This window comes from Pezoporus occidentalis, unplaced genomic scaffold (genome assembly GCF_034315485.1).
Source record: "Pezoporus occidentalis ecotype Australia unplaced genomic scaffold, CSIRO_AGI_Poc_V1 ctg200, whole genome shotgun sequence".
In the NCBI taxonomy this organism is placed as follows: domain Eukaryota; kingdom Metazoa; phylum Chordata; class Aves; order Psittaciformes; family Psittacidae; genus Pezoporus; species Pezoporus occidentalis.
In genome coordinates, this window is record NW_026913857.1 from 1727391 (window position 1) to 1741987 (window position 14597).

The 14597-nt window shown below is 43.6% G+C and overlaps 1 long non-coding RNA gene across 1 annotated transcript; it reads left to right on the forward strand.

Moving 5' to 3' along the window:
- The first annotated feature begins 491 nt into the window (after positions 1 to 491).
- LOC134163511 (uncharacterized) lies at positions 492 to 3967 on the forward strand. The gene is made up of 3 exons (XR_009964754.1): positions 492 to 596; positions 3285 to 3459; positions 3567 to 3967. It is a non-coding gene; the product is annotated as an uncharacterized LOC134163511 (long non-coding RNA).
- The last annotated feature ends 10630 nt before the right edge of the window (positions 3968 to 14597 follow it).

The window sequence follows — 14597 nt, forward strand, 5'->3', positions numbered from 1 at the left end:
CTCAAGTGCAATTATATTTGAAATTACCTACAATTACCAGTAACCATCTCAAAGCTAGAAATTAACTTTGTAGGCTCTCCTCCAGATGGATCAGCTGTTAAACGTGCTGTCTCGTGCAGCTGAATGGAGCGTAGGAAAAAGGGTGAGGAGGCATCTGAATGGCAACTATGCTGTCTTCTAGCTGAGGCAGAGCGTGTGCTGCTTGTCATGAATGCATGCATTTTCACTTTGAAATAAACCCATGCCACTCTTTGAGGCATAGTTTGGGAAACTGTGGCTTTACTCACCTCATTGGGCTCTGACCCTGGAAGCCAGTGCAGAAAGTGAAAATTTTTGCTGTGAAAACTGGCAGAAGGACTTGTCTGCTTTACTCTGTAAGGCTGCATGGGGAGTGTGGGGAAGAGTCAGGCCCTGGCTGCTCCCCTGGCCCTACTCACCACCAATCCTGCTGTTACAAGACAGAAGCAAAGCTGCTGTGTGGCACCTAGGTTGCTGGGGAGACAACCCTATCTTTCCAAATGGGAACCCCATCCATCCCTTCATACCCCTGTATTGCTGTGCAATTTGCAGAATCCAACATCCAGAGGTGAATTAATGTGAACGGCTGGCTACCAGAGAAGTGAACACACTGCACCAGCTCTCATGGTAGTGCATGGGTCTAGCTGAGTGACCTCCCTTTCTAATGTGGAGATGGCAGGCTGTCCATGTCTACTTCCCTTGGGTCAAGTCATGAGCTAAAGGGTTACATTTATGGCAGATCCACTTAACTGCCTGACCAGCTAGAAAGTAGTATTTTCTAATTCCTGCTCTGCTTGATGATTTCCTGCTGTTATTTCTTTAACTGATCTTCATAATTCATTTAGCTAACTCTATACCAATTTCTTCCATAACCACTGTGGCCAAAGAAATTCAAGACTCTTCTCCCTCTTCTTCCACAATCAGTCAGTGCACAAGGATGTTGCCATGGCTCCATGGTTGCAGTGGACTTCACTGATTTTCAGCTGGTGGAGCTGAGGGAGGTATTTTGCCCAAAGCATCTCAGAAATGCTTGTGATTTCAGTTTCCAACATGGCTTTGAGCTAGGGAACGAGAACGTGCCAGGAGTGTCAGTGACAGCTTTAGAAATGGATTGTTTGCATAAACTTGAAAACAGTACAAGCATAAATGTATTTCCTTTGTTTAACTTTTCACTCTTGTTTACTCGTCTCTGCTTCTAAAAGGCTTTGCAAGTAAACTCTGCAAATCATTAAGTTTCACAGGCATTAATGAGGGCTGGGAGTTCTGGGATCACTCCTCGGCCCTGCTGTCCGGGACCTGAGGCACGGGGCAGGGCTGTAAGGCTCTGATCCACAAGCCATTGGAATCAGCAGGAAGATTTTTGCTTACTTTGCCTTGGAAACCTCGGAAGCCTCGGAAGCCTCTGTGCCCTTGGGGTTTCACTGGCTCTCCATGGACAGCATCCATTTCCTTGGCGCTGTGATGTGATGTCTGTAAAGCTGTATGAGTCTCAGCCCCTTTTCCATGTGCTTCAGAGGTGTGTGGGCAAGTGACCTGGAAAATCAGACAGGGTCAGATTTCTTCAGTGCAGCTGATGAAAATAGAGACTTCTATGGACTCTAGTGTTCTTTGCTAGAGAAAAACTATTTAGACTGTGAGCTTTTGAGAGGAACAACTGTTTTTCAGTTCCATGTTTCACAACACCAATGCAGGGGAGTCCTAGTTTTTGTGCACTGGGGAGGAGCTTCAAATATAAAACAAATGTAAATCTAGGTCTCCTGTTGCCTTTCCTAATAATTCCTCCTCCCCTGCATTTACGTAGTCAGCCACTTTATTAAACCTATGCATGTACCTCTGTGCTGTCCTTGTTCTGCATAAAGTGTATGCAGGTGTTGGTCGATGACTTTTTAAATAGCTTCTAAAACTACCAGCTTTCTCCTTACCTCTTACAGTATCTCTAGAGGACTACAAGCCCTATGACTTAGTACTGCAGAGAAATTGTCAGAAGGCTCAGGTTCACTCTGCAGGAGTTCATGCTAGCACTGGGGTGTTCACAGGATTTCCACAGTTCTGGTATGCTGGACATGACTTGCTCAGGGAAAAGATTTGCTTTTACAGTTGAGGCTCTGAACTGACATGTGCATGAGCAAGAACAACATGGGAATTCCAGAACAATACTGGACAAGTTACTGAGGCCCAAATCTGCAAAGAATACCTTGTAGCTTGATTCCTGTTGAAATAAATAGGAAAGAAGTGTCTGAACATCTTTGTGAATGTGAATCCTTGCATATTCTGAAATGAAAATTTTGTCAACTTCCTACCTATCTAGTTTATTTAGACTAAAAATCTGTGAATATGAGAACTGTTTCCTCAGTGCATATGAGTGGAGCCTGGCATGAACTTTGTTGCTGCCAAGTCCTCCAAGCACTACCACATGTCAAAATACGTCACAGAGACTGGCAAATGAGCAAGAGAATGCAATGTGACAAGTTACACCTGCATTTTGGTCACTGTTTTTAGCCTGATATCCAAAGGGGAAAGAAAGATTTATGTAGTCATGCTCTGTGTGACTGTTTTGGTCCTTATCCCTGCTTTTTGCCACCATCACTTTCTACCCCCAGCCCAGTTTCACCCAAATCTGAGAAAGTCTCACTTCTAACAGGTTTTATGCAAATATATGGCCAGGCATTGGAGAGAGATCTAATTACTCCTCCTAGCACAGCGAAAGCTAAGCTCAGCTGTTGTTAAGACATCAGAAAATGGAAGGGAGCAGGAAATGGTTAGAACACAGTGTAAGGCAAGTGGGTACCAGAGAATCCACCCTTCAATTAAAGAGACAATTTTATGTGGATTCTCTAGTGTTTAGCATGATGCACAGTGAATGATGATTTCCTCTCTGAGGATTTTTTCTGACTCTGAGGGTCAGTCTGGGGATCTCCAGACACATTAGGTCAAGCGATTTCTTGCAGAAGTGACCCCAGCAAGGTCAGGCTAATGACAAGTCTGTGGAACTGCTTGTGCCAGTAGTTGCCCAACATTATGCAAACCCTTGTCCTCAGCAAATGAATACTCCTACCTGCCCCATGTTCTGTTTGAGGAGCTATGACTAATCACCATTGCTGGTGATTGTCACCATCTTATAAGATGTCAACATCTTATTTTCTGAAATCGTCTCTTACATCAAAATAAACCCTGAAGTCTTCTGATACAGGTTTCATTTGATACCACACACCTTATAGAACAATATATGGTTATTACTTTTCCTTTCTCTTCTAAAGGCTGCAGAGGTACCAAAGTCCATTTCTCAGACACAATCCTTGGAGGAGAATATTAACCCAGTGCCTTTAGTAAGCAAGGAGGATTTCACACATCTGTAATGTACATAGTCACCCTGGATCTTTTCCTTGTCTCCCAAACTGGAGAGCTGGGGTAGGTGGGATACTAAGCAATATTCCGACTTTGGTGAGCCTTTGACCTTGTCAGATGTGTGTTAACACTGTATTAACACTGGCATAAAAGTGTGGTTATTGTAGCTTTTCCTAATCCTGCCTCCTTTACCTTTCTGTAAGTCAGTACCACCGTCTGCTCTGAAAGCTCTACACCAGCTGCTTGTCCCCTGCAACACTGGATGAAACCTTTCCAGGGCTCCATGCTGGATCATCTAGTGGTCATATTAGGGCAGCCTAAGAGGCAAGGAAAGCCCTTCTTACTCTCCAACGTTGCTGTCTTCTCTGCTAGATTACAGCTGCAAAGAGAAAAGCTGCTTCTAAGCTTGGATTGTGCATATGATAGTAAAAAGCTCAGTTGCTATCATTGCTCATGAAGGATGACTAATGTGAAACTACTTCTCTTGAGCTGCCTGGTAGGTCCACATTTCAGCTTTGTTCAGTAAAGCGCTTAAGCATGTGCTTAGAATTAAGTGTGCTGCTGACTGGAGGCCTTGGACAATAAATATGCTACTGGAAAACTATCTGGACCATACATTTATTAGTCTGTCTAAAAGCCCTGTTATTTCTTCTTCAGTTCTGAAGTAAATCACGTCTTTCAAAAGCCACAGTTGTGGGTAAATGTCTGATTTTGATAGGCGCTGCATATTGCAGCTATTGCTGATTTTAACTAAACTTACAGATACTCACTACATACACAAATGAGACACAGCTTGGCTCCTTCCAGTGGTTTGGTGTTTTTTGAGAAATCCTTCTTTGAACAACCCATCTGCAGGCTTTTTCTTTTTTCTGTCTGTGTGGCCATCCTGCAATTACCTGTGGGTTTATGATCCTTCTCTGGAGACCAAGTTGGTTGGACAGTCTGGTGATAAAGAAAGATGGGAGTGATAAAATAGGGCAGAGTATGATATCAGTTACATGTGTCACATGAGTGTCATTCCAGATTTACATTGCCGCGACTTTGCTCTGGATCCAGCTTGAAGATTTGCTATAAATGGCCTTTTTAATGATTTTGGAATTTAGTCTGTTGAATAAAAATCTACTCTCGAGGGTTTGGGAACTTTGAGCAGCTCATTGGCAAAGTAAGTGGAAGGTAAATCTGTGGGAGTGGGAGGAAGAAACTAAAACATGTTTTTAAAGAGTTTATAGCTAGCAGGCTCATTCCTTAATCCCTGGTTTGATGCTGGTCAACAGTAAACAATGAAGAAGCTATACTTGCCTCTGAAATTAATTGACCATGCAAAGAAAGGCTGTAATTCCCTAAAGTGGAAAGATTTTGGGAACCTGCTTGAAGTATTCTGAAAGGGTCAGGGAAGTTCAGGTGAGTGCTTAAGCCCTCTTGGAAAACTGGGTTTCTGTGAGGTGGAGGGAGAGCAGATCTCCAACTCATTGTTTTTTTCTGAGGTGTTTATTCATAAAAACCATCTCTGATTATCCCCACACAAAGTCAAATGTTCAGTTCTGTGAAACCCCTTGAAAATAAGCATGTAGAGAGATGAATTCAGGAGCTGAAGTGAACATGAACTAATAATCAACATGAATCAATGGCATTGCCCAAATCTGAAGTCAGTGCAGAGCTGGGCCTTAAATCAGCTATTTTTAGCAGTCAGTAGTGCAAAAGCACAATCAGTCTATATTTATATCAGATAATATTTGTGTTTAGTGTGTAATTACCATCGACCCTCTTTACACATATAATTAACAGTTTGACATCACATCCCTCTGGGTTGACATCTGTAGGATTCAAAAAGGGCTCAGGATCTCCAAAGAGTGTTTTTGTTTCAGGTTAGACGTAGTCTGATTGTCTAAATTAAAGACATGTCAAACCACATGAAAAGTTCAGGACAGAAGGTAACCACACAGGACGTGGCATGCGGGCCAGGTAATCACAGTGGTGGAAAGAATGGCCACACTTGCAAAGAGCCTACTCCTCTTTGGAAAAAAAATGCTCCTTTTTGTTTTTAGTAGGAAATAAAAATTAGTAAATGCAACCCCTGGCTGCAAGGAAGCACAAATAAAGCAAACCAGATGTTCATTAGCTAATCACTTGCAATTTTTCCCCCTCTTGTTCTTCATGGAGGAAAAAAAAATTGAGCATGTGGGAACTTGCCTGTTGAGAAAACATTTGGATCTTCAGTCATTTATCTGTTTCACCTCTGACTCGGTTCAGGCCTCCATTAAAAGGCAGGAGGGGTGCTATCAGAAAGAAAGGTCAGCAGGGATCACTGCAGATGCTTTTCAGCTGGGGCAACCCTTGAGGCTATCCTTGCTTTTGTGGGCACAGAGAATCAGTTAAAAACAAAACAGAAAATCAAACACAAATCCAGTGAGTGCAGGGGAGCTTTGAACTACATCACTTGTGTTTGTCTTATTCCTAAATTATAGTGTCATTTTTGTACAGTGCTCATTATTATCACATACATACATCAGGAAGTGCGTTTATTACAGTGAATACCAATGAATCCTGAGTGGCAAGCTGCTTATTTCCCAGTGTTATCAAAGGAAAGTAGCATAACCTGTATTCCCTTTGGACTGAGGTAATTTTCTTTTCCTCCCTGCATAAGATGAGACAAAAATAGGTACAAGTTCGTACTGCAGTTGGTGGATTTTATCAATAACAAAATGCTAGTGCACAAAGCCATCTACTTGCATGAGCACCAAACCATGTGCCTCTCTGTCACAGTGTTACTGCATTAGGCAAAATTACAGTAACTCAGCCAACAACTTTTTCATTAGTGGTACTCGCTTCATGCTTTAATAACATTAATTTAACAGTGTTAATTTTAATGTACAATGACATAATGGTTCCTAGGAACCTGGCACTACACCATAGGGTGGGCAGGTGTAGGATCTTGCCTACAAACAAGTTGAACCATCCTCATAGTATCTTAGTTGTCATATGAAAACTGGTTCACTATGAGCTAGTTTACTTGGGAGCACTGGTGTGGGAGAGCTCAAACAGCCTTTCTCTGTAAGGATGAGGTTGTATTTTATTTTCCTTTCATGCTTGCAGCACTGAAGTTCTTGGTCATTTTGCTCCTATGGGAAATGAGCTCCACAGCCATGGGCCAGCTGGCAGGGGACTGATTCTGTGGGGGGATCTCTGTTGAGGCCAGCAGACCTGTGGGTCCTTCAAGAGGAGTCACAATCAGAGTGAGGTGGCATCCTGAATAATTTGTGCAAGTCTGGGGAGAAGTTCCTGCAAACCTGGCAGCTTTCTTGGATTAGATAGCTGGGCTTTCCAGGCAAGAGGAATGCAATAGGTCCTACTTATCTGGACATCAGCAAATCATTTAATGTTAAGCTGTTTGCATGTTTATCAGATAAACTGGAGATTAGAATGAGTACTGTTAAGACGTTTGAAGAACTGACTGAGCAACAACAACTACCATTAAAAGGGAAAGTATCTGGCTTGGTACACGAGTGGAGTTCTTCAAGGATTCATCTTGGGGACGGATCTTATTTAATGAATGACCTTGGCACAAAACATAGCATGTTGCTGAAGTCTGCTGATGACACAAACTTGGGAGGCACGCCATACAGAAAGAACTGGATGACCTTGAAGACTGGAGTAATAGAAATGAATGGAATCCAGTAGTGCAAATGCGAAGTCATGAGTTTAGGGAGGAGTAACAATTTCCACTAAAAACTAGAGACTTGTCAGCTGTAGATGACAAAGGAGAAGAAATACGTGTGGATAGCTCAGTCACAGGATGGGCTCTGAAAAAGGTACATACAACTTCAAATATATTCCAGGAGGTGCTTCTTCCAGGAGAAGGTAGGTATGCCATTTCCCAGGAACTGGAGAAGCCTTGTGTGGCATCTTATGGACAACTCTGATCCCACTTTTCTTGAGGTGTAAGTTTGCCCTGGGCTGCATACAGAAAAGGATGGTGGAAATGCTAGGAGGATGGAGAGCTTGTCCTTGAAAGAGTGAAAGAGCTAAGATTTTAACCTAGACAAATGAAAGCTGAGAATAAGGGTCATGGCTATATATCTGTACATCACAGAGGAAAATTAGCTATGGAAGTTGAAGTACACAGGGCAAATTGGGTACAAATTGGTCTGACTCTCAAATGAGAGGAAGGTTTGTGACTATGCAGAGCAGGGAGGCTCTGAAACAACCTTCCAGTAGGAGCCAGGGACAAATAACACCTTGTTATAAGAACAAGCTTGGCATGTTTGTGGAAAGGATTATAACACCTGATCTTAAAGGATATAGACTTTGGAGGCTACTTCTTGGGGAGTGCTGAACCTTGCATGACTTAGCATTCAGTATTATTTAGACCACTGGTCATATCAGAAGTCTTTGCATGACTAGTAATTTCCTTACCTGAACAGGACCCTGTTTTCAAGGGGCTAACATCATATCTGGAAGGGGCAATAAGCCAGTCATGTCTCAGGGTCCTTTAATATTTACTCAGGTTTGTATAGTTAGAGACTGGTGGGAATCAGATGTTTTATGTTTTGACTCCCTGAGCATGTATGTCATTAATCTGGTAAATGGATACTGCACTTGATGCTGTGGTTTCTGTGTGTTGATTCTGAGTGTGGTGTGTCTTTTGGGTGTTTGAACTGGTTTATGTTTCTGGGTGTCTACCTGACCTGATTAATATTCCCAGGTTAATGCAAATGCAAACAGAGACCACAGAGGAATCTTGGCCAAAAATTGTGTATCGCACAGCATACAACTGGCTATCATTGCCTTCATCAGATAAATAGGAAATGAACTATATTAACCCAGCAATGATCAGGGAGTACAGTTCTTAGTCTTGTGACTGGTGGCTAAAAATTAAGTATTTAGGTCTGAAGTAGTGGTAACAGATAAACTTCAGTGGTGTTGTTTTCAACTGCTAGGCAAAACCATCTCCTTGTCTTTGTTGCATCCCTGGTTGTACCCCCTGAGCAAGCTTCTCATGGAACTCTGAGGGACCTTTTATTCTTCCCTTAAAAGCAGAACATTCCACTCCAGAACTGAGAAACTCCAGCTTAAACAAACCTAGCTTTCCTCTAAACTGAATTTCCAAAGACAAGTCAAAACTCCCCTATGTACTGTTCAAAATACAAACTGAAAGAGAAACTGAGTGAGATGTCAGTGAAATCCTGGCTCTGGAAGAGCTAGCAGGCATGTCTCCAGCCACTCCTAGAGGGGTGAATTTCACAGGTGCTTTTGAAAAGTTGGCTATTTACTTCAAAAGAGAGGAAAATAAATTAGAAGAAGTTAGAAATGGTTTCAGAATAAGAGATTTCTGTCCCTGCGTATAGCCTGATGCACTGAGCCCATGCAGCTTCAGCAGGTGCTGGAAACAGAAACCTCCAGCTGGAAAGGTGGGCTCATTTTACTGCTATGACTCAGTCTAACAAAGTGCGATACAAGCTTCTCTTGAATCAGCAGACACTTGAATCTACTTTGCTAAACACTGGCCCAAAGCAATTCCTAAAAACTCTTTCCTTTCCATCAGCCTACTCCTTGACTTGCGAACTGTCACCTACTTGGAGCTGCTTAGGCTGTTTGTTATTTTCTGGTACCTTGCAATGTCCTGCAGTACTGTGTTTAGGAGCCTGTGTAAATTCTGATCCAGTATTTCACTTTTGAAGTGCTGTGCTGTGGACATTTCTATAGCATAGCCCAGCGCATCTTGCCATGTTTAATAACCCTAGGGAAAGCATGTCAGTTTAACACTCGGGTCTCTCTTCCTTTGCTTTGCTAACCAAAGTTTTGAGCTCCACAAAAATACCTGAAGAGATAGTTGATGCAAAGAGCAAAATTTGTGTAATGTGAAGCAAGGAAGAAGCCAAAGACAAGCTAAAGAAGGCTTTTTGGCCTACAGCTTTCCTCTCACTTGATCTGATGTAAAGTACAGTGAGTACTTAGCATTCCTGTGGAGATGGGCAAACACTTTCTTCTGTAGATGACAACTGCCATGGTTTAACAGGTACTCTACACTATGCTCCTTTCAGTGTATATAAAGTGGAGACTGAACAAAGTGGATTAGGTAGTGAATCAAGTTGAAGGTTTTCATTAGGCACAACTCATGGCAGAAGGACTGGGTGAAGAGAAGTAGCTGAAAATAGACAATAAATGTGAATTTTCCAGTCATTTGGCATTGCCTTCCTTGCAGGGAAGTGAGCCCAACCTGTCCAGCCATAGCCGTCTGTGAGTGGAGAGCCAGTTTTTCAACTCTTCCTTTACAATTTTTCATGAGTGAAGGTCCTACATCATCTCCAGGTGTTCCAGGAGCTGCCATTTAAAAAACGCTGCTAATTAAGAAGGTGTCTGCAAGGCCCTGGAGAGGGAAAGCTCACAAAGACCTGTTGTCTCCACAGGATCAGCTCCTTATAAAGATGTAGCACGTCTAGTCCGTAAGACTCTTCATTGTTGAGAAGCCATCCCTTCCTTCCAGGAGACTCAGCTGAGGATATGCAGAAGCTGTGATGAAGTCATGGCACTCTGATTCCCTGGCTGAGGAGGTATGTAAGGAGGGAGGCTTTTGCTGTGCTAAAGAGACCAGAATTTACTCGGTTGCTGAAGCAGAGAGGGGCAGTATATCTACTGTTCTCTTTGCCCAGGGCGTGTTGGCTTTTCCTACAGGTTTTGATTGCACCCTTCATTAAAAGAGCCATTTCTCCCTCCAAATTAGGTGGAATCCAGCACTGAAGGAATCCAGCCCAAGTTCCAGTTTATTTCTCCATAAAACATCTGTATTGTTCTTCCAGGATGGCTCTGCCAAATGAGTCCTCAATAAACCCAAAACCTGGCAATAGACAAAACGCTAAAAAGCGCCTTTTTAATATGGAAAAGTATCCTGCAGTGTCGCAATCTTCCAGTGGAGACCACCCCCTACCCCTGAGAAATGCAGAATAGCACCAGGCCCACAATTTGCCTGGGGTAAAGCAACAGAGCTAGGCCTGTGCTGATTTACTCCAGCCGGAGGATCTGGCCTATAGTTTCTTGGGATTTTTTTTTCTTTTGTTTTTTTCCTAAAGATCCTTAACTTTTTTTGTTTTTTTCCCCTGTGGATAGAAGCTTTGCAAGTTCCTTCTTTTATTGTTAGCTCATTTGGCAGGAGCAGCCAAGCAACAGAAGTGTTTTATTTGGAAATAGTTGAGGGGGAAGTCGACAATGTCCGAGCTCTATTCTGATTGCATGAGCTCTGGGAGGTTTTCACCTCTGCTTCCAGGCTGCACCAGGCTGGGATTATCTCATTTGATTTCATTGGATCTGTGTGCAGTTAAGAAGCGGGGAAAATGAAAGGTTAGTGAAGTTTGCCTCTGTGTCACACTAGAAGCTTTTAGTTACTTAAGTGCAAAGTGCTAGCTCTCTTCTCCTTCTCTGTAGACTGAAGTATCATGCAATGTTCTAGTTAGCTGATTTGAAAGCAAAATACAACTTATGCAGCTTATATTCCATTGCAGAAGAGATCTTGGGAAAGAAGCAGGGGAAATGCCTATATTGGCTAAGGTGGGGAAAATGCAGAGTGTGAAAGGCACTGGTAGCTGAATCTCCTCCATCTGAGTATTGCACTCAGGAACTCTCACTCTTTTATGGCCAGCTATAATACATGCTATTATTTTGATCTGTGATGTTGCCTATGTCTGTTGATTTCTTTCCAGATCTTTAAGACCCCCTTCACAAAAGCTGCACTCAGCAGGGATTAAAGGCTCCACTCAGCAAACACTCAAAATAAACCAGAAACAGTGCATTATTGCAGGCAGATCTTTTCTCTTTTCTTCCATGCTTGAGGCTCTTGTGAATTGGTTGTGATCTGCCCCCTTTTGTGCAGTGCTAAGTGCACACATGAGCTGAGGTTTGTCTTTCCTGCTGTGCTCTGCAGGGCTCATCCAAAATAGCTCAGGGCCAGATTTCTAAGAATTCAGCACCCACAGACAGGGCCAAGTAAGGAAGTCAGGAGTGATCTTAATGTAATGAGTAGGTAATGACTTGTGGCATGGGGAGTAGCTGGGTATCTGTGTATGTTTATGTGGGTGTAAAATGATTCACCCAAGGCCAAGGAGGCCCTCAGTGTCAGCACCAGGATTAGCCTTTCAGAATATGGTTTGAAGAGCCCAGCACTCTGGCTTGGGAGCAGATTTTCAGCCCCTCATTTTCCACCAAAGACAGTTGTGATGAGATTTTCAGAGCATGGTGCACAAGGGCATGCTGAGCTCTTCTGGAAATATGGCCACTCCTTGTTCTGTCTCAGTGGAAATGGGGTTACTCAGTGGAAATGGCGTTACTCAGGGAAGATCATCCTCTGTCTAAGTGCTGAGCTGTTAGGAAGCCAGCCCCGACCCTGGTAGCCTCACTGACCTGAGGCTGTATATGGAGTCTCTATGCACCTTCAAAGCTTCACAGCCACAGCCTGTGGTATCCTACTTAACTGATGAGTTAGTAGAGTTAATTAATTGATGCTTTTAAGACAACGTGATGATAGAAAATGCTGTTTACCAGATAAATATTACTAGGGCCCTGTGGACAATTCAAATGTACTTCCCTGCAGGGACCGATTCGTGTCATTACTACAGTGTCATTACTGTAGAGCTGATTAGATGACTCTCAAATGCTTTCCCACCACCACAAAACCAATACTTGTCATCAGACAGTGAAGTTTCCCAATCAGCTGCTGGGTTCTCCATAGCCAGTCACTCCCTAGATCAGGGATTGGGGCCTCTAGAATTGCAAAAGTCTTTTATAAATAGTGAGTTGATTTTATTTTGTGAATGTTACTTTTAACCTTCAGCATGTGTTCAGGCTATCTCCTAAACTGTGTTTTGTTTAAAACCATAAGTACCACTGATTTTCTTCCTTAAAGTGAAAGTGCTGGATAGAGTGGCACATCAGGAGTTTGTGTTTCACATAACATCAGGGAAGATCTGCAGCAAAATCACAACAGTTGGCAACAGAGGGGCTTTCTTTCTGAAAGGGCGATGCACAGACGTTCCAGAGAGCAGCTCCTTTGCTGGTGCAGCTCCAGCTCTACCAATGCCAGGGAAAGGATGCAAATTTATGGCTGCTGAGGATCTGCCACCATCTGGCTCATTGGTGGTCAGTTTCTTCCGTGTTTTAAGGACCAGTGAGAAGAAGTAGCTGATGTGGTGCCTTGCTGGAGACACACGCCAGCTAGTGAGCACAGCGTTAATTGTCTCCCCAGAGAGCTGCTTTCTGCATGATGGAGAGGAGGGAAACATGAACCCCCTTTCTTCCTGCTCTTCACTTTAGGGGTGGTGCACAAAGGGAAGTCCTATAGCTTCTGTTCAACAACATCCAAATAGGGAGGGAAACATTTCAGCATGGAAAGCTGTGCCTTTGCCCCAGCTTTTGCATCCAAACAAGCACAGTCCAGCTTTCAGGTCACCTGGAAAAGAAGGCTGGCTTTGGAGACAAAGATCCTGGCTTTCTTTAAGGAGGGGTCCTTGAGACCCTGGGCATGGGGTATTCTCTATATTTTGAGGACAGGATGTCTGCTGTGCAGCAGGGACTGCCTTCTGTGCTTTCCTGCTGAAATACCACATCACAGTGCTTCCTGGGGTCAACCTAGCAGCGCCCATCCAGCCAGCACACAGAAAGTGCAGCTTTTGGAAAAGCGAATGTAATTTTAAAGTTGGCCTGAGAAGCCTCCATCTAGTTTTCAGGGTTCCAGAATGTTGTTTTATTAGGATTACAGTCTTGTTCTTCTTAGGTTTCAGCAGGCGTTTATGACTGTTACAACAGGAATGAAAATCTGGGGCTGGAATCGGCATCGCTTTCTCCTGCCAGGCACAGGGTTCACGGTGGAGGCCAGACATATGTCTTTCTCCCACAGATGCTACTTTTTTTCTGGATGGGGAGGTGAGCTCTGTCCTCTCCCTTGAAGAGAGGGCTGGCAGCAGCTCTGAGATTTGGGGGCTGCACAAGGGGCCCATCTGCTGAAGGTAATTGCCCTGTTGATTCACATCATTCTCCTCTGCCGTTTACAAAGAGGAGAGACCAGGTCCTGATGGGGCTGCGGGGAAGGTCATGTTTGTGTAGGATGCTGTAGGATGCCTTGTATTGTTCCTGTCTCCTTTCTCCCGTGCCCCATGGACACACTTTCCTGGGGGCTCTGAAGTTAACAAAGGGGATTGGTGAGGGAGAGAGCACCTCAGGGCCAAAACCGTCTGTGCCTACAGACATTTCTCCCTGTTTTTTTCCAGCCTGCACTATTCCAGACATTCACTTGTCCATACTTCTCTCTCTGCAGATCAAAACCTCTCCTCAAGGGCTCCTGAGCCTGAGAGGGGTTCTCTGTCTCCTCAGAGTCGACGCTGCCTACGTGTGAGAGGCACAGGCATGAAAGTAAGGCTAAAAACAGCCCCCACAAGTCCCATACTATCCTTTTAGGTCTTGTGGCTGTGCTGGTTTGGGGAGCTAAATCCCCTGCATTATCCACATAAATGAAGGAGTTCAGCCTTCCTGAATGGCCAGGCTTGGAGAGCAGAACTCAGCTCTCTTCTTGGGTAATTTCTGGCTACAGGACTGTTGGGCCTTCTGCACAGTAATAATTAGCAGACAGATCCTGCTGACTTGGGAAACTCATTTGAGGGTTTGTTTGTATGTTTGTTTTTATGAGAAGGTCCATATGCCTTTCAGATTTTGTTATTTTCAGAGAACTGATGATCTGAGGAACAGAGTTGACATCGCTGGTTGTTTTCTTGGACTGCTTTAAATAGCAGATGTAGGTTGGTAGAAGGGCTACAGTTCGTTATACTGGTGGAATTTTATTGCAAAGACATTAGGGCAGCTCTCAATACAGAGAGAAAAGAGGCTTTGTACCTGATGGGTTCTGATCATCCACCACTGCACCCCTTCATGTGTTGGATCATATCCAAGAGGCAAGATGGGAATTTCTGCATGTAGTTAAAGTTTATGAGATTGCCTGCTTGAATGCATGCGTGTGTAGTGGAATGAGGCTCTCTAGCACAATACTTAGTCCAAATTCAGTTTCATCAGTGGGATAAGACAGATCAAGCACCAGCTGAATATGATCCTCAGGGTCTGCCCCTATAGTTTAGACACCGTGTTTATGGCATACACAGTAACTGCCAATGCACATAATACATGATTTACTCTGAAACCCTGGATGACCTGGATTTTCCAGATCAGAACCTTCTTTTAACTCTTAAGATAACAATGCC